Below are 13,450 nucleotides of genomic sequence, written 5' to 3' on the forward strand. Positions count from 1 at the left end.
TTCGCTTGGTGACGGATCACTCTCCACTGGTCTGGATGAGGTCCGCCAAGGAACGGAATGCCCGGGTTACCCGGTGGTTCCTTTCTCTGCAGAACTTCCGGTTTACGGTTGAACACCGGGCCGGTAGGTTGCAGGGCAACGCCGATGCCTTGTCCCGCGGCCCGTGTTTGATGGCTGGAGTTCAACCCCGCACGCTTGAACTGAGGGGGGGGTATGTGAGACTGTGACCGGGGTTATCTATGATGGCCGGTATGTCTCGCCCCGGTTGTGCTCACTCCATGATAGAAAGTAAATCCACTATAGGGTTAATGCTGTTTCCCTACAGGCTGAAGGAAGGGTTAAATAGAATCAGGAACAAGGGCAGGTGTGCCGGGTGTGAGGGAGTGAACAGAACTCCCTGAGTTTTCTGCTGGAGAGGCACATGTATTGTGTTATGGACTTTTGTTTGGACATTAAAACCGTGTGCTGTGAACCTTAATGCCTGGATCCCGTGTCTTCTGCTGCGCAGCCGACCGTGCTACCTCACAATATATATATATATATATATATATATATATATATACATACACATACAGTAGAGACCAAAAGTGTGGACACACCTTTTCATTCAAAGAGTTTTCTTTATTTTCATGACTGAAAAATTGTAGATTCACATTGAAGGCATCAAAACTTTGAATTAACACATGTGGAATGAAATACTTAGCAAAAAAGTATGCTTGATGAGCTTCAAGAGGTAGTCACCGGAAATGGTTTTCACTTCACAGGTGTGCCCTGTCAGGTTTAATAAGTGGGATTTCTTGCCTTATAAATGGGGTTGGGGCCATCAGTTGTGTTGTGCAGAAGTCTGGTGGATACACAGCTGATAGTCCTACTGAATAGACTGTTAGAATTTGTATTATGGCAAGAAAAAAGCAGCTAAGTAAAGAAAAATGAGTGCCCATCATTACTTTAAAAAATGAAAGTCAGTCAGTCCGAAAAATTAGGAAAACTTTGAAAGTGTCCCCAAGTGCAGTGGCAAAAACCATCAAATGCTACAAAGAAACTGGCTCACATGAGGACCGCCCCAGGAAAGGAAGACCAAGAGTCACCTCTGCTGTGGTGGATAGGTTTATCCGAGTCACCAGCCTCAGAAATTGCAGGTTAACAGCAGCTCAGATTAGAGACCAGGTCAATGCCACACAGAGTTCTAGCAGCAGACACATCTCTAGAACAACTGTTAAGAGGAGACTGTGTGCAGCAGGCCCTCATGGTAAAATAGCTGCTAGGAAACCACAGCTAAGGACAGGCAACAAGCAGAAGAGACTTGTTTGGGCTAAAGAACACAAGGAATGGACATTAGACTAGTGGAAATCTGTGCTTGGTCTGATGAGTCCAAATTTGAGATCTTTGGATTCAACCACCGTGTCTTTGTGCGACACAGAAAAGGTGAACGGATGGACTCTACATGCCTCTTCCCACCGTGACGCATGGAGGAGGAGGTGTGATGGTGTGGGGGTGCTTTGCTGGTGACACTGTTGGGGATTTATTAAAAATTGAAGGCATACTGAACCAGCATGGCTACCACAGCATCTTGCAGTGGCATGCTCTTCCATCCGGTTTGCATTTAGTTGGACCATCATTTATTTTTCAACAGGACAATGACCCCAAACACACCTCCAGGCTGTGTAAGGGCTATTTGACTAAGAAGGAGAGTGATGGGGTGCTACGCTAGATGACCTGGCCTCCACAGTCACCAGACCTGAGGCAAGCTCTGGGCTTAAAACCCCCCAATGGGCCACATTATTCACTGAGAGACAGACACTTTGGATGGTTTCACATCTCCGGTATTTTACCGGAAGCTGGATCCGGCACAAATGCAGTACAGTTACACTCATTTACAATGGAAGCGTGACACCATGCGGACACATGCGGTTGTGTATGAAGCATGTGTCCGCATGGTATCGCGCTTCCATTGTAAATGAATGTAACTGTACTGCATTTGTGCCGGATCCGGCTTCCGGCAAAATACCGGAGATTTGAAACCAGCCTAAACTCGGCCCTGCACCCTGTGGCTGAAAAGTGACTATATATTTCTCATATATCATCACCCTACCTGGTGTCTGCCATTTGCTACAACTATCTCCATTACACATAACCGCCTTTCTTTACATACGTTTTCAAGATGACTGCCACCATGGAATGAGGAGTACTCCCCCCTGTGTCTCCTGTGCTGTCGGATAGAAAAGGAAGAGGAAGCATGGTTTAGACTTATTACTAGAGATGAGCGAACCAGTCCGGCTCGAGGTCGGTTCGCCGAACGGAGGTCCCGTTCGAGTTCGGCTCGTCGAACGTTCGACGAACCGAACTCGAACTGCATAGGAAACAATGGCAGGCAATCACAAACACAGAAAAACACCTAGAAAACACCCTCAAAGGTGTCCAAAAGGTGACAAACAACTCAAACACATGGGAAAGTGACAAGGACATATACTCATGCGAAAACAAAACAGCTGGACAAGGAAAAAGAGGAGGACACACAGATATATGAGTATATGCAAGGAAACATCGATTTCATTATTGTGCAACTTGATCCCTGCTCATTTTAGGCTTCCAATCTGGATAAATTGCCTGAGCTCGCCACGTACGCCTTGGGGATCTTGTCGTGTCCTGCAGCCAGCGTTCTCTCGGAACCTGTCTTCAGTGCTGCTGGGGGTCTGCTGGCAGATAAGCACACGTGTCTGTCCACTGACAATGTGGACATGGCTCTCAGAGGACTTTTCTTCCCCTGGGTCAGCCAGGGGACGGGAAAGGCACGCGTATTTTTGAGAGTGCTTCATGCAAAGCATCTTTTTCATCTTGAAAATTGGGTCAACTGATGCCAGTCAAGTGGGGTGTGTGTGGCCCATTTAGTGGAAACGAGGGAGACTGTGGTTGGAGTCATGGCTCTCAGAGGACTTTTCTTCCCCTGGGTCAGCCAGGGGACGGGAAAGGCACGCGTATTTTTGAGAGTGCTTCATGCAAAGCATCTTTTTCATTTTAAAAAGGGGCATCAACTGATGTCAGTCAAGAGGGGTGTGTGTGGCCCAATTAGTGGCAACGAGGGAGACTGTGGTTGGAGTCCCTCGCTGTGTTTCTAAAAGAACCAAAATGAACAAATCATGGCTCTCAGAGGACTTTTCTTCCCCTGGGTCAGCCAGGGAACGGGAAAGGCACGCGTATTTTTGAGAGTGCTTCATGCAAAGCATCTTTTTCTTTTTCAAAAGGGGGCTCAACCGATGCCAGTCAAGTGGGGTGTGTGGCCCAGTTAGTGGAAACGAGGGAGACTGTGGTTGGAGTCCCCTCGCTGTGTTTCTAAAAGAACCAAAATGAACAAATCATGGCTCTCAGAGGACTTTTCTTCCCCTGGGTCAGCCAGGGAACGGGAAAGGCACGCGTATTTTTGAGAGTGCTTCATGCAAAGCATCTTTTTCATTTTGAAAAGGGGCATCAACTGATGTCAGTCAAGAGGGGTGTGTGTGGCCCAATTAGTGGCAACGAGGGAGACTGTGGTTGGAGTCCCCTCGCTGTGTTTCTAAAAGAACCAAAATGAACAAATCATGGCTCTCAGAGGACTTTTCTTCCCCTGGGTCAGCCAGGGAACGGGAAAGGCACGCGTATTTTTGAGAGTGCTTCATGCAAAGCATCTTTTTCTTTTTCAAAAGGGGGCTCAACCGATGCCAGTCAAGTGGGGTGTGTGGCCCAGTTAGTGGAAACGAGGGAGACTGTGGTTGGAGTCCCCTCGCTGTGTTTCTAAAAGAACCAAGATGAACAAGTCATGGCTCTCAGAGGACTTTTCTTCCCCTGGGTCAGCCAGGGGACGGGAAAGGCACGCGTATTTTTGAGAGTGCTTCATGCAAAGCATCTTTTTCATTTTGAAAAGGGGCATCAACTGATGTCAGTCAAGAGGGGTGTGTGTGGCCCAATTAGTGGCAACGAGGGAGACTGTGGTTGGAGTCCCCTCGCTGTGTTTCTAAAAGAACCAAAATGAACAAATCATGGCTCTCAGAGGACTTTTCTTCCCCTGGGTCAGCCAGGGGACAGGAAAGGCACGCGTATTTTTGAGAGTGCTTCATGCAAAGCATCTTTTTCTTTTTCAAAAGGGGGCTCAACCGATGCCAGTCAAGTGGGGTGTGTGGCCCAGTTAGTGGAAACGAGGGAGACTGTGGTTGGAGTCCCCTCGCTGTGTTTCTAAAAGAACCAAGATGAACAAGTCATGGCTCTCAGATGACTTTTCTTCCCCTGGGTCAGCCAGGGGACGGGAAAGGCACGCGTATTTTTGAGAGTGCTTCATGCAAAGCATCTTTTTCTTTTTCAAAAGGGGGCTCAACCGATGCCAGTCAAGTGGGGTGTGTGGCCCAGTTAGTGGAAACGAGGGAGACTGTGGTTGGAGTCCCCTCGCTGTGTTTCTAAAAGAACCAAGATGAACAAGTCATGGCTCTCAGAGGACTTTTCTTCCCCTGGGTCAGCCAGGGGACGGGAAAGGCACGCGTATTTTTGAGAGTGCTTCATGCAAAGCATCTTTTTCTTTTTCAAAAGGGGGCTCAACCGATGCCAGTCAAGTGGGGTGTGTGGCCCAGTTAGTGGAAACGAGGGAGACTGTGGTTGGAGTCCCCTCGCTGTGTTTCTAAAAGAACCAAGATGAACAAGTCATGGCTCTCAGAGGACTTTTCTTCCCCTGGGTCAGCCAGGGGACGGGAAAGGCACGCGTATTTTTGAGAGTGCTTCATGCAAAGCATCTTTTTCATTTTGAAAAGGGGCATCAACTGATGTCAGTCAAGAGGGGTGTGTGTGGCCCAATTAGTGGCAACGAGGGAGACTGTGGTTGGAGTCCCTTCGCTGTGTTTCTAAAAGAACCAAAATGAACAAATCATGGCTCTCAGAGGACTTTTCTTCCCCTGGGTCAGCCAGGGGACAGGAAAGGCACGCGTATTTTTGAGAGTGCTTCATGCAAAGCATCTTTTTCTTTTTCAAAAGGGGGCTCAACCGATGCCAGTCAAGTGGGGTGTGTGGCCCAGTTAGTGGAAACGAGGGAGACTGTGGTTGGAGTCCCCTCGCTGTGTTTCTAAAAGAACCAAAATGAACAAATCATGGCTCTCAGAGGACTTTTCTTCCCCTGGGTCAGCCAGGGAACGGGAAAGGCAGGCGTATTTTTGAGAGTGCTTCATGCAAAGCATCTTTTTCATTTTGAAAAGGGGCATCAACTGATGTCAGTCAAGAGGGGTGTGTGTGGCCCAATTAGTGGCAACGAGGGAGACTGTGGTTGGAGTCCCCTCGCTGTGTTTCTAAAAGAACCAAAATGAACAAATCATGGCTCTCAGAGGACTTTTCTTCCCCTGGGTCAGCCAGGGAACGGGAAAGGCACGCGTATTTTTGAGAGTGCTTCATGCAAAGCATCTTTTTCTTTTTCAAAAGGGGGCTCAACCGATGCCAGTCAAGTGGGGTGTGTGGCCCAGTTAGTGGAAACGAGGGAGACTGTGGTTGGAGTCCCCTCGCTGTGTTTCTAAAAGAACCAAGATGAACAAGTCATGGCTCTCAGAGGACTTTTCTTCCCCTGGGTCAGCCAGGGGACGGGAAAGGCACGCGTATTTTTGAGAGTGCTTCATGCAAAACATCTTTTTCATTTTGAAAAGGGGCATCAACTGATGTCAGTCAAGAGGGGTGTGTGTGGCCCAATTAGTGGCAACGAGGGAGACTGTGGTTGGAGTCCCCTCGCTGTGTTTCTAAAAGAACCAAAATGAACAAATCATGGCTCTCAGAGGACTTTTCTTCCCCTGGGTCAGCCAGGGGACAGGAAAGGCACGCGTATTTTTGAGAGTGCTTCATGCAAAGCATCTTTTTCTTTTTCAAAAGGGGGCTCAACCGATGCCAGTCAAGTGGGGTGTGTGGCCCAGTTAGTGGAAACGAGGGAGACTGTGGTTGGAGTCCCCTCGCTGTGTTTCTAAAAGAACCAAGATGAACAAGTCATGGCTCTCAGATGACTTTTCTTCCCCTGGGTCAGCCAGGGGACGGGAAAGGCACGCGTATTTTTGAGAGTGCTTCATGCAAAGCATCTTTTTCTTTTTCAAAAGGGGGCTCAACCGATGCCAGTCAAGTGGGGTGTGTGGCCCAGTTAGTGGAAACGAGGGAGACTGTGGTTGGAGTCCCCTCGCTGTGTTTCTAAAAGAACCAAGATGAACAAGTCATGGCTCTCAGAGGACTTTTCTTCCCCTGGGTAAGCCAGGGGACGGGAAAGGCACGCGTATTTTTGAGAGTGCTTCATGCAAAGCATCTTTTTCTTTTTCAAAAGGGGGCTCAACCGATGCCAGTCAAGTGGGGTGTGTGGCCCAGTTAGTGGAAACGAGGGAGACTGTGGTTGGAGTCCCCTCGCTGTGATCCTAAAAGAACCAAGATGAACAAGTCATGGCTCTCAGAGGACTTTTCTTCCCCTGGGTCAGCCAGGGGACGGGAAAGGCACGCGTATTTTTGAGAGTGCTTCATGCAAAGTATCTTTTTCATTTTGAAAAGGGGCATCAACTGATGTCAGTCAAGAGGGGTGTGTGTGGCCCAATTAGTGGCAACGAGGGAGACTGTGGTTGGAGTCCCCTCGCTGTGTTTCTAAAAGAACCAAAATGAACAAATCATGGCTCTCAGAGGACTTTTCTTCCCCTGGGTCAGCCAGGGGACAGGAAAGGCACGCGTATTTTTGAGAGTGCTTCATGCAAAGCATCTTTTTCTTTTTCAAAAGGGGGCTCAACCGATGCCAGTCAAGTGGGGTGTGTGGCCCAGTTAGTGGAAACAAGGGAGACTGTGGTTGGAGTCCCCTCGCTGTGTTTCTAAAAGAACCAAAATGAACAAATCATGGCTCTCAGAGGACTTTTCTTCCCCTGGGTCAACCAGGGGACGGGAAAGGCACGCGTATTTTTGAGAGTGCTTCATGCAAAGCATCTTTTTCTTTTTCAAAAGGGGGCTCAACCGATGCCAGTCAAGTGGGGTGTGTGGCCCAGTTAGTGGAAACGAGGGAGACTGTGGTTGGAGTCCCCTCGCTGTGTTTCTAAAAGAACCAAGATGAACAAGTCATGGCTCTCAGATGACTTTTCTTCCCCTGGGTCAGCCAGGGGACGGGAAAGGCACGCGTATTTTTGAGAGTGCTTCATGCAAAGCATCTTTTTCTTTTTCAAAAGGGGGCTCAACCGATGCCAGTCAAGTGGGGTGTGTGGCCCAGTTAGTGGAAACGAGGGAGACTGTGGTTGGAGTCCCCTCGCTGTGTTTCTAAAAGAACCAAGATGAACAAGTCATGGCTCTCTGAGGACTTTTCTTCCCCTGGGTCAGCCAGGGGACGGGAAAGGCACGCGTATTTTTGAGAGTGCTTCATGCAAAGCATCTTTTTCTTTTTCAAAAGGGGGCTCAACCGATGCCAGTCAAGTGGGGTGTGTGGCCCAGTTAGTGGAAACGAGGGAGACTGTGGTTGGAGTCCCCTCGCTGTGTCTCTAAAAGAACCAAGATGAACAAATCATGGCTCTCAGAGGACTTTTCTTCCCCTGGGTCAGCCAGGGAACGTGAAAGGCACGCGTATTTTTGAGAGTGCTTCATGCAAAGCATCTTTTTCATTTTGAAAAGGGGCATCAACTGATGTCAGTCAAGAGGGGTGTGTGTGGCCCAATTAGTGGCAACGAGGGAGACTGTGGTTGGAGTCCCCTCGCTGTGTTTCTAAAAGAACCAAGATGAACAAGTCATGGCTCTCAGATGACTTTTCTTCCCCTGGGTCAGCCAGGGGACGGGAAAGGCACGCGTATTTTTGAGAGTGCTTCATGCAAAGCATCTTTTTCTTTTTCAAAAGGGGGCTCAACCGATGCCAGTCAAGTGGGGTGTGTGTGGCCCAGTTAGTGGAAACGAGGGAGACTGTGGTTGGAGTCCCCTCGCTGTGTCTCTAAAAGAACCAAGATGAACAAGTCATGGCTCTCAGAGGACTTTTCTTTCCCTGGGTCAGCCAGGGGACGGGAAAGGCACGCGTATTTTTGAGAGTGCTTAATGCAAAGCATCTTTTTCATTTTGAAAAGGGGCATCAACTGATGTCAGTCAAGAGGGGTGTGTGTGGCCCAGTTAGTGGAAACGAGGGAGACTGTGGTTGGAGTCCCCTCGCTGTGTTTCTAAAAGAACCAAAATGAACAAATCATGGCTCTCAGAGGACTTTTCTTCCCCTGGGTCAGCCAGGGAACGGGAAAGGCACGCGTATTTTTGAGAGTGCTTTATGCAAAGCATCTTTTTCTTTTTCAAAAGGGGGCTCAACCGATGCCAGTCAAGTGGGGTGTGTGGCCCAGTTAGTGGCAACGAGGGAGACTGTGGTTGGAGTCCCCTCGCTGTGTTTTACATGCTTTTAGAAGGGCATGACATGGCTTGGAGGTTGACTTTCAGCATCTGCAAACTGTTGGCTACCAAAATGCTGCCTTTCCAACACCTGTGGTTATAGAAAATGAGGAACATACTGATGAAGATGAGACGCAGATACCCGATTGGGATGACAACTTAAATATTCGGTCAGGGCAAGAAGATTCTCGGTCTGAGGGGGAGGGGAGTGCAAACACAACAATTGATGATGAAGTTCTAGATCCCACCTACTGTCAACCCACAGTCAGACACTCGAGGAGGTCAACAGAGCCGGTTGAGGAGGATGCAACCGAAGACGAAGTTACCTTGCGCCTTCCTGGACACAGTCGGAGCACTGGTAGCACGTCTACAACTGCATCCTCAGCCACCACTCTGCCTCTGAGCATTATTCGGGGTGGATCAACAGGTCGCATGGCCTCTAAGCCTTGCCTAGCCTGCTCCTTTTTTGACATAGAAAAAGATCGCCCAAATTATGTGATCTGTAAAATTTGTCATGGTTCTCTTAGTAGAGGTCAAAACCTCAGCAGTTTGACAACTTCTTCCATGAATCGTCACATGAATAAATATCATATGGCCCGGTGGGAAGCTCACCGTGCTGCAATGCGGCCTAGCGGAGCGAACCATCCACCGCCTGCCCCTTCCAGTGCATCCGCGCGCTCGTCATCTTCTAGGACTGTGGGGACAGCTGTCACACCTGTTTTTCCACCCACAACTTCCACCACTGTAACCGCAACAGGCAGTTTGCTTGGTAGGTCGTCAGTTGTTTTGGAAGGGGAAACAAGTGAGTGTGTACAGCTCTCTCAGACATCGATAGCACCAACGTTGGATGAAGGCAACATCATGTCTCCGCCTGCACTTTCCTCACAAACCTGCATTTTTCCAGGGACACCCTACTCAACACCGTCTACACACAGCAGCCAGATCTCTGTCCCTCAGATGTGGTCAAATAAAAGGCCACTTCCTGCGACCCATGACAAAGCTAAGAGGTTGACTCTATCCCTCTGTAAGCTGTTGGCTACCGAAATGCTGCCTTTCCGCCTAGTGGACACACAGGATTTTATAGACCTTATGTCTGTCGCTGTGCCCCAGTACCAGATTCCCAATCACCACTGCTTCTCCAAGAAAAGCATGCCAGCGCTACACCAGCATGTTGCACACAACATCACCACTTCCTTGAGAAACTCTGTGTGCGACAGGGTGCATTTCAACACAGATACTTGGACCAGTAAGCATAGACAGGGTCATTACATGTCACTGACTGGGCACTGGCAAACTATGGTGAGAGATGGAGAAGGGTCTGCTGTACAAGTCTTGCCGTCCCCACGAGTTGTTTCAATCCTTCTTCTGTATGTAGAAGTTAATACACTGCTTCTGCCTCTTCAACCTCGTGTGGGTCCTCCACCTTGGCGCAAACCCTGTGTGGTCAGGCCACCCTTCCTTGTAACTGCGCACAAGGACTACCACACACCTCCTTACTATGCTGGCAGCAGAGCTCAATGCCATCAGGCGGTCAAAGTTTTACTTTGAAATGTATGGGAAATGTGAGTCACACCGCTGAGAAGTTGTGGACGGTTAGCTCTGGATACCGAGTTTCATCAATGGTTGTCTCCACTCAACCAGCAGCCAGGGAAGGCCGGGTGCGACAATGATGCAAACATGGGTGCGGCCCTTCGCTGTGACAATGTGACACACATGCCTTGTGTGGTTCACGTGTTGAACCTGGTTGTCCAGCAATTTTTAAAGCACTATCCTGGCCCACATGGCCTTCTGCAGAGAGCACGGTGTAACGCCTTCCTTGATCCACACACTCAGATGGGCTGTTAATGATAGGCTAGAGGGAAGCCACTCACCAAGCAGGACCCCTAGAACCCTGAAACCCTTTAACCCCTATACAAGGATTAGGAATTGAACAGGGGCCAAGGTGATTAATACCTGTGGAAGGCTGCAGTTCCAGAGAATAGTAGTCAGGCAGGGTCAAAACATTAATTGAGGAACAGGAACAGAATGGGACGGCCAGGACTTAATCAGAAAACAAGCAGAGGTGAAATGCGGATCGGCCAACAAGGTACATAAACAGCAAGCAGGAAAAGTAGTCAGGTAACAAGCACACAAAATCATAAAACTGAACTGGGGGTAAAATTAACCAGAGGTTCATAGCTATGTCTGGCAGTGGTCTGCAGACAGGATGGGCATAAAAAAGGGTGTGGTGTCTTCCCATTGGTTGTAGCTGAATGATGGTATTTCATCTGTGAGATACCCACCAGCTACATTCAGCCAGAGATTCTGCATCTGTCAAGGTAATGCAGCCCAGTGGGTGAGCATAACCTGCGTCCACTTGCGCCGCTGGCATCGACTCCTCTCCCATCATCAGCACTATTCATGAAAGGAACACGTTGTCACCTGGCGACCGGAGTACAAATTGACGGAGCGGACTCCGTTGGTGACTTAATAGCCGTGTGCGGCAATGATGCAAACCTGGCTGCGGGCCATCGTCAGGGCAATGTGACACACGTGCCTTGTATGGCTCACGTGTTGAACCTAATTCTCCAGCAATTTTTAAAACACCATCACGGCCTACATGGCCTTGTGCAGCGTGCACGCTCGCTATGTGCTCACTTCCATCGTGCGCACACAGCAGCTCAACAACTTTCGTCGCTACAGAAGTCTTTAGGTCTGGTGGTTAAACGCCTGAAATGCGATGTGCCCACACGCAGGAATTTGAATCTGCACATGTTGCAGCGTTTGTGGCAGCACCGCCGAACCCTGCTGCAATACGTTATGACATATAGCCTGGGATAACTTGATCCAGAGGTGGTGCAGATCACGCTGCTGGAGTGGTGTCAGATCAAGGACCTATGCACCCTGCTACACAGTTTTGAAATGTCGACGAAGATGTTTAGCACTGGCAATGTCATTCTCAGCGTGACAATTCTGGTCATCTACATGATGGAGCACACTGTAATTATTATTCGGAGTCAGGTGTTGGGACAAGAGGAAGGGGAGGAAGTACAGGAGGAGTCATATGCGGAAGGGATAACAAGATCTACGAGGTCCAGATGGTCAGCGGCACCTATGCGGCAGTCATGGTGAGGGAGAGGGATTAACAAGGGCGCATAGTATCAGCAAAAAGTGTTGAGGAAGGTGCAGGAGCCCATGAAGAAATGGAGGACGAACTGGCGATGGGCATGGAAGACTCAGCAGATGAGTGAGAGCTTGCTCACATTTCGGTTGTGCGAGGTTGTGGGGAGAGGGCAGAGGAAGGAGGCACGATTCTCACCTCTCTGCCACCAACACACCAAGGACTTGGTCCTCCTGGATGCACAAGACACATGAGCGGCTTCTTGCTGCACTACCTACAACATGACCCTCGGATTGTACGAATTCAAAGTAATCCAGAATACTGGTTTGCCACACTGTTAGATCCCCGGTACAAGACAAAATTTGGCGAAATAATTCCTGCCATAGAAATGGACGCACGTATACAGGAGTATCTGCAGAATGTGGTACGCAATCTTAGATCTACTTTTCCACTAAACACCAGTGCTGCACAGAGTGAATCTCAACGCTTTGTCATGGATAGGAGGAAATGGTCTTTTACTTGTCCACATCTGAGGGACCGAGGGCTGGCTGCTGTGCTGAGATGGCGTTGAGTACGGTGTCCCTGCAGAGTTGCACTTTTGGTCATATACCAAAATGAGTTGAAAAAGGACAGATGCTGGTGGAAAGGGGAACAGGTGTGTTGGAAAGGGGAAAAAAGTTTTGGTCCGTGGATTTGGTGGTTAAGCAACAGTAACATTTGCTGAAGAAACACCATCTGTTACAGTGGGACTGGCAGATTTGGATAAAGTGGTATATACTATGTTACCGCTATATAACGAAAATTAATAAGAAAAGAAAGAGAAAGGTATATATCCCCATCAGCAGTCAGTGTCCACCGTGCTCCCAGTTGGAAAAGGAGAGGTTGGCAACTGGAAGGTTTGGTGGAGGATACAGAGCTGTATGGCTATGAAACTAATAGTAGCCTGAACCGAGTTACACGCCATTCGGATCTGGAGACTGTGAGCCCTGTTAGCGTCACAGGGTCCACATGCCCACCCAGCCCAGGAACTCCCTGTTAACAACACAGGGGCCATTGAGTACGCTGACCGTGTGCGTAGGGGCACACCTGTGGACAGCAGGAGCATCAGCAGCAGCAGGCCTGTTAATGCCACTGGGCTGCACAAGCAGGACTGGTAGGACAGGAGCTGGTCTTAACCGTTCTGCGTTACCAACTGTGGTGGTGGCCTGCATCGACACCCTATCCTTGCCTACCTCTGGCCTAAAGCCGCAATGGGTTCAACACATGGAGGTGTGCTCTTTCGGAGCATAATAGAAGACTGCGCACCTCCTTGTTGGCTCCAGCCCCTTTTATAACCTTTGTCCGCCCCAAACCAGGGTGAACCACAATGCACCTCCTGGAGACAAAAGTAGAGTGACACGTCATGAGTGGCATAACTAGCTTCCTATTTGGAAACGCAACTTCAATGATGACCTCATGGCTGCCATGACCCAAACACCTCACCAGTCATCGTCTGACCATCAATAATGCGGTGACAAGTCGTAGGGGTGGCCCTCTGTAAGCCATTTGGGAGGACACCTGATGCCCTGTGTTCTATATGTGCCCCCCCACATCAGGGGCAGGGCCAAAGAGTTCATTACCGGACCTAGTCTCTGATGCAGTAAGTGCCTGAGCATTCTCAGTAGCATGAAATACAGTCTCTGAAAAAAGACTATCAGCTTTAGCATGGTGTCTAGGCACAAAACAGGACTTAGACCCGGCACGTAATGCAAGCACCTGTGCAAAGAGGGTTTTCACACTTAGTGTGGGAGCATGCGCTGTATCCCGAAATGAAGACTTAGCGTCAGGAATAGCACAGTCAGGCTGAGCATACTCACTAGGCGAAACACTGTAATTAGGCTGCAGCTGGGGTAAATCGGCACACGCATGCGCAGTAGCTGCCTCTCCACACTTAGACGTGGAGGGGAAATTGCTCTTGGAGATGCTGTCTATGAACAGAAGGAAAAGCTA

This window comes from Anomaloglossus baeobatrachus, chromosome 5 (genome assembly GCF_048569485.1).
Source record: "Anomaloglossus baeobatrachus isolate aAnoBae1 chromosome 5, aAnoBae1.hap1, whole genome shotgun sequence".
Lineage (NCBI taxonomy): Eukaryota > Metazoa > Chordata > Amphibia > Anura > Aromobatidae > Anomaloglossus > Anomaloglossus baeobatrachus.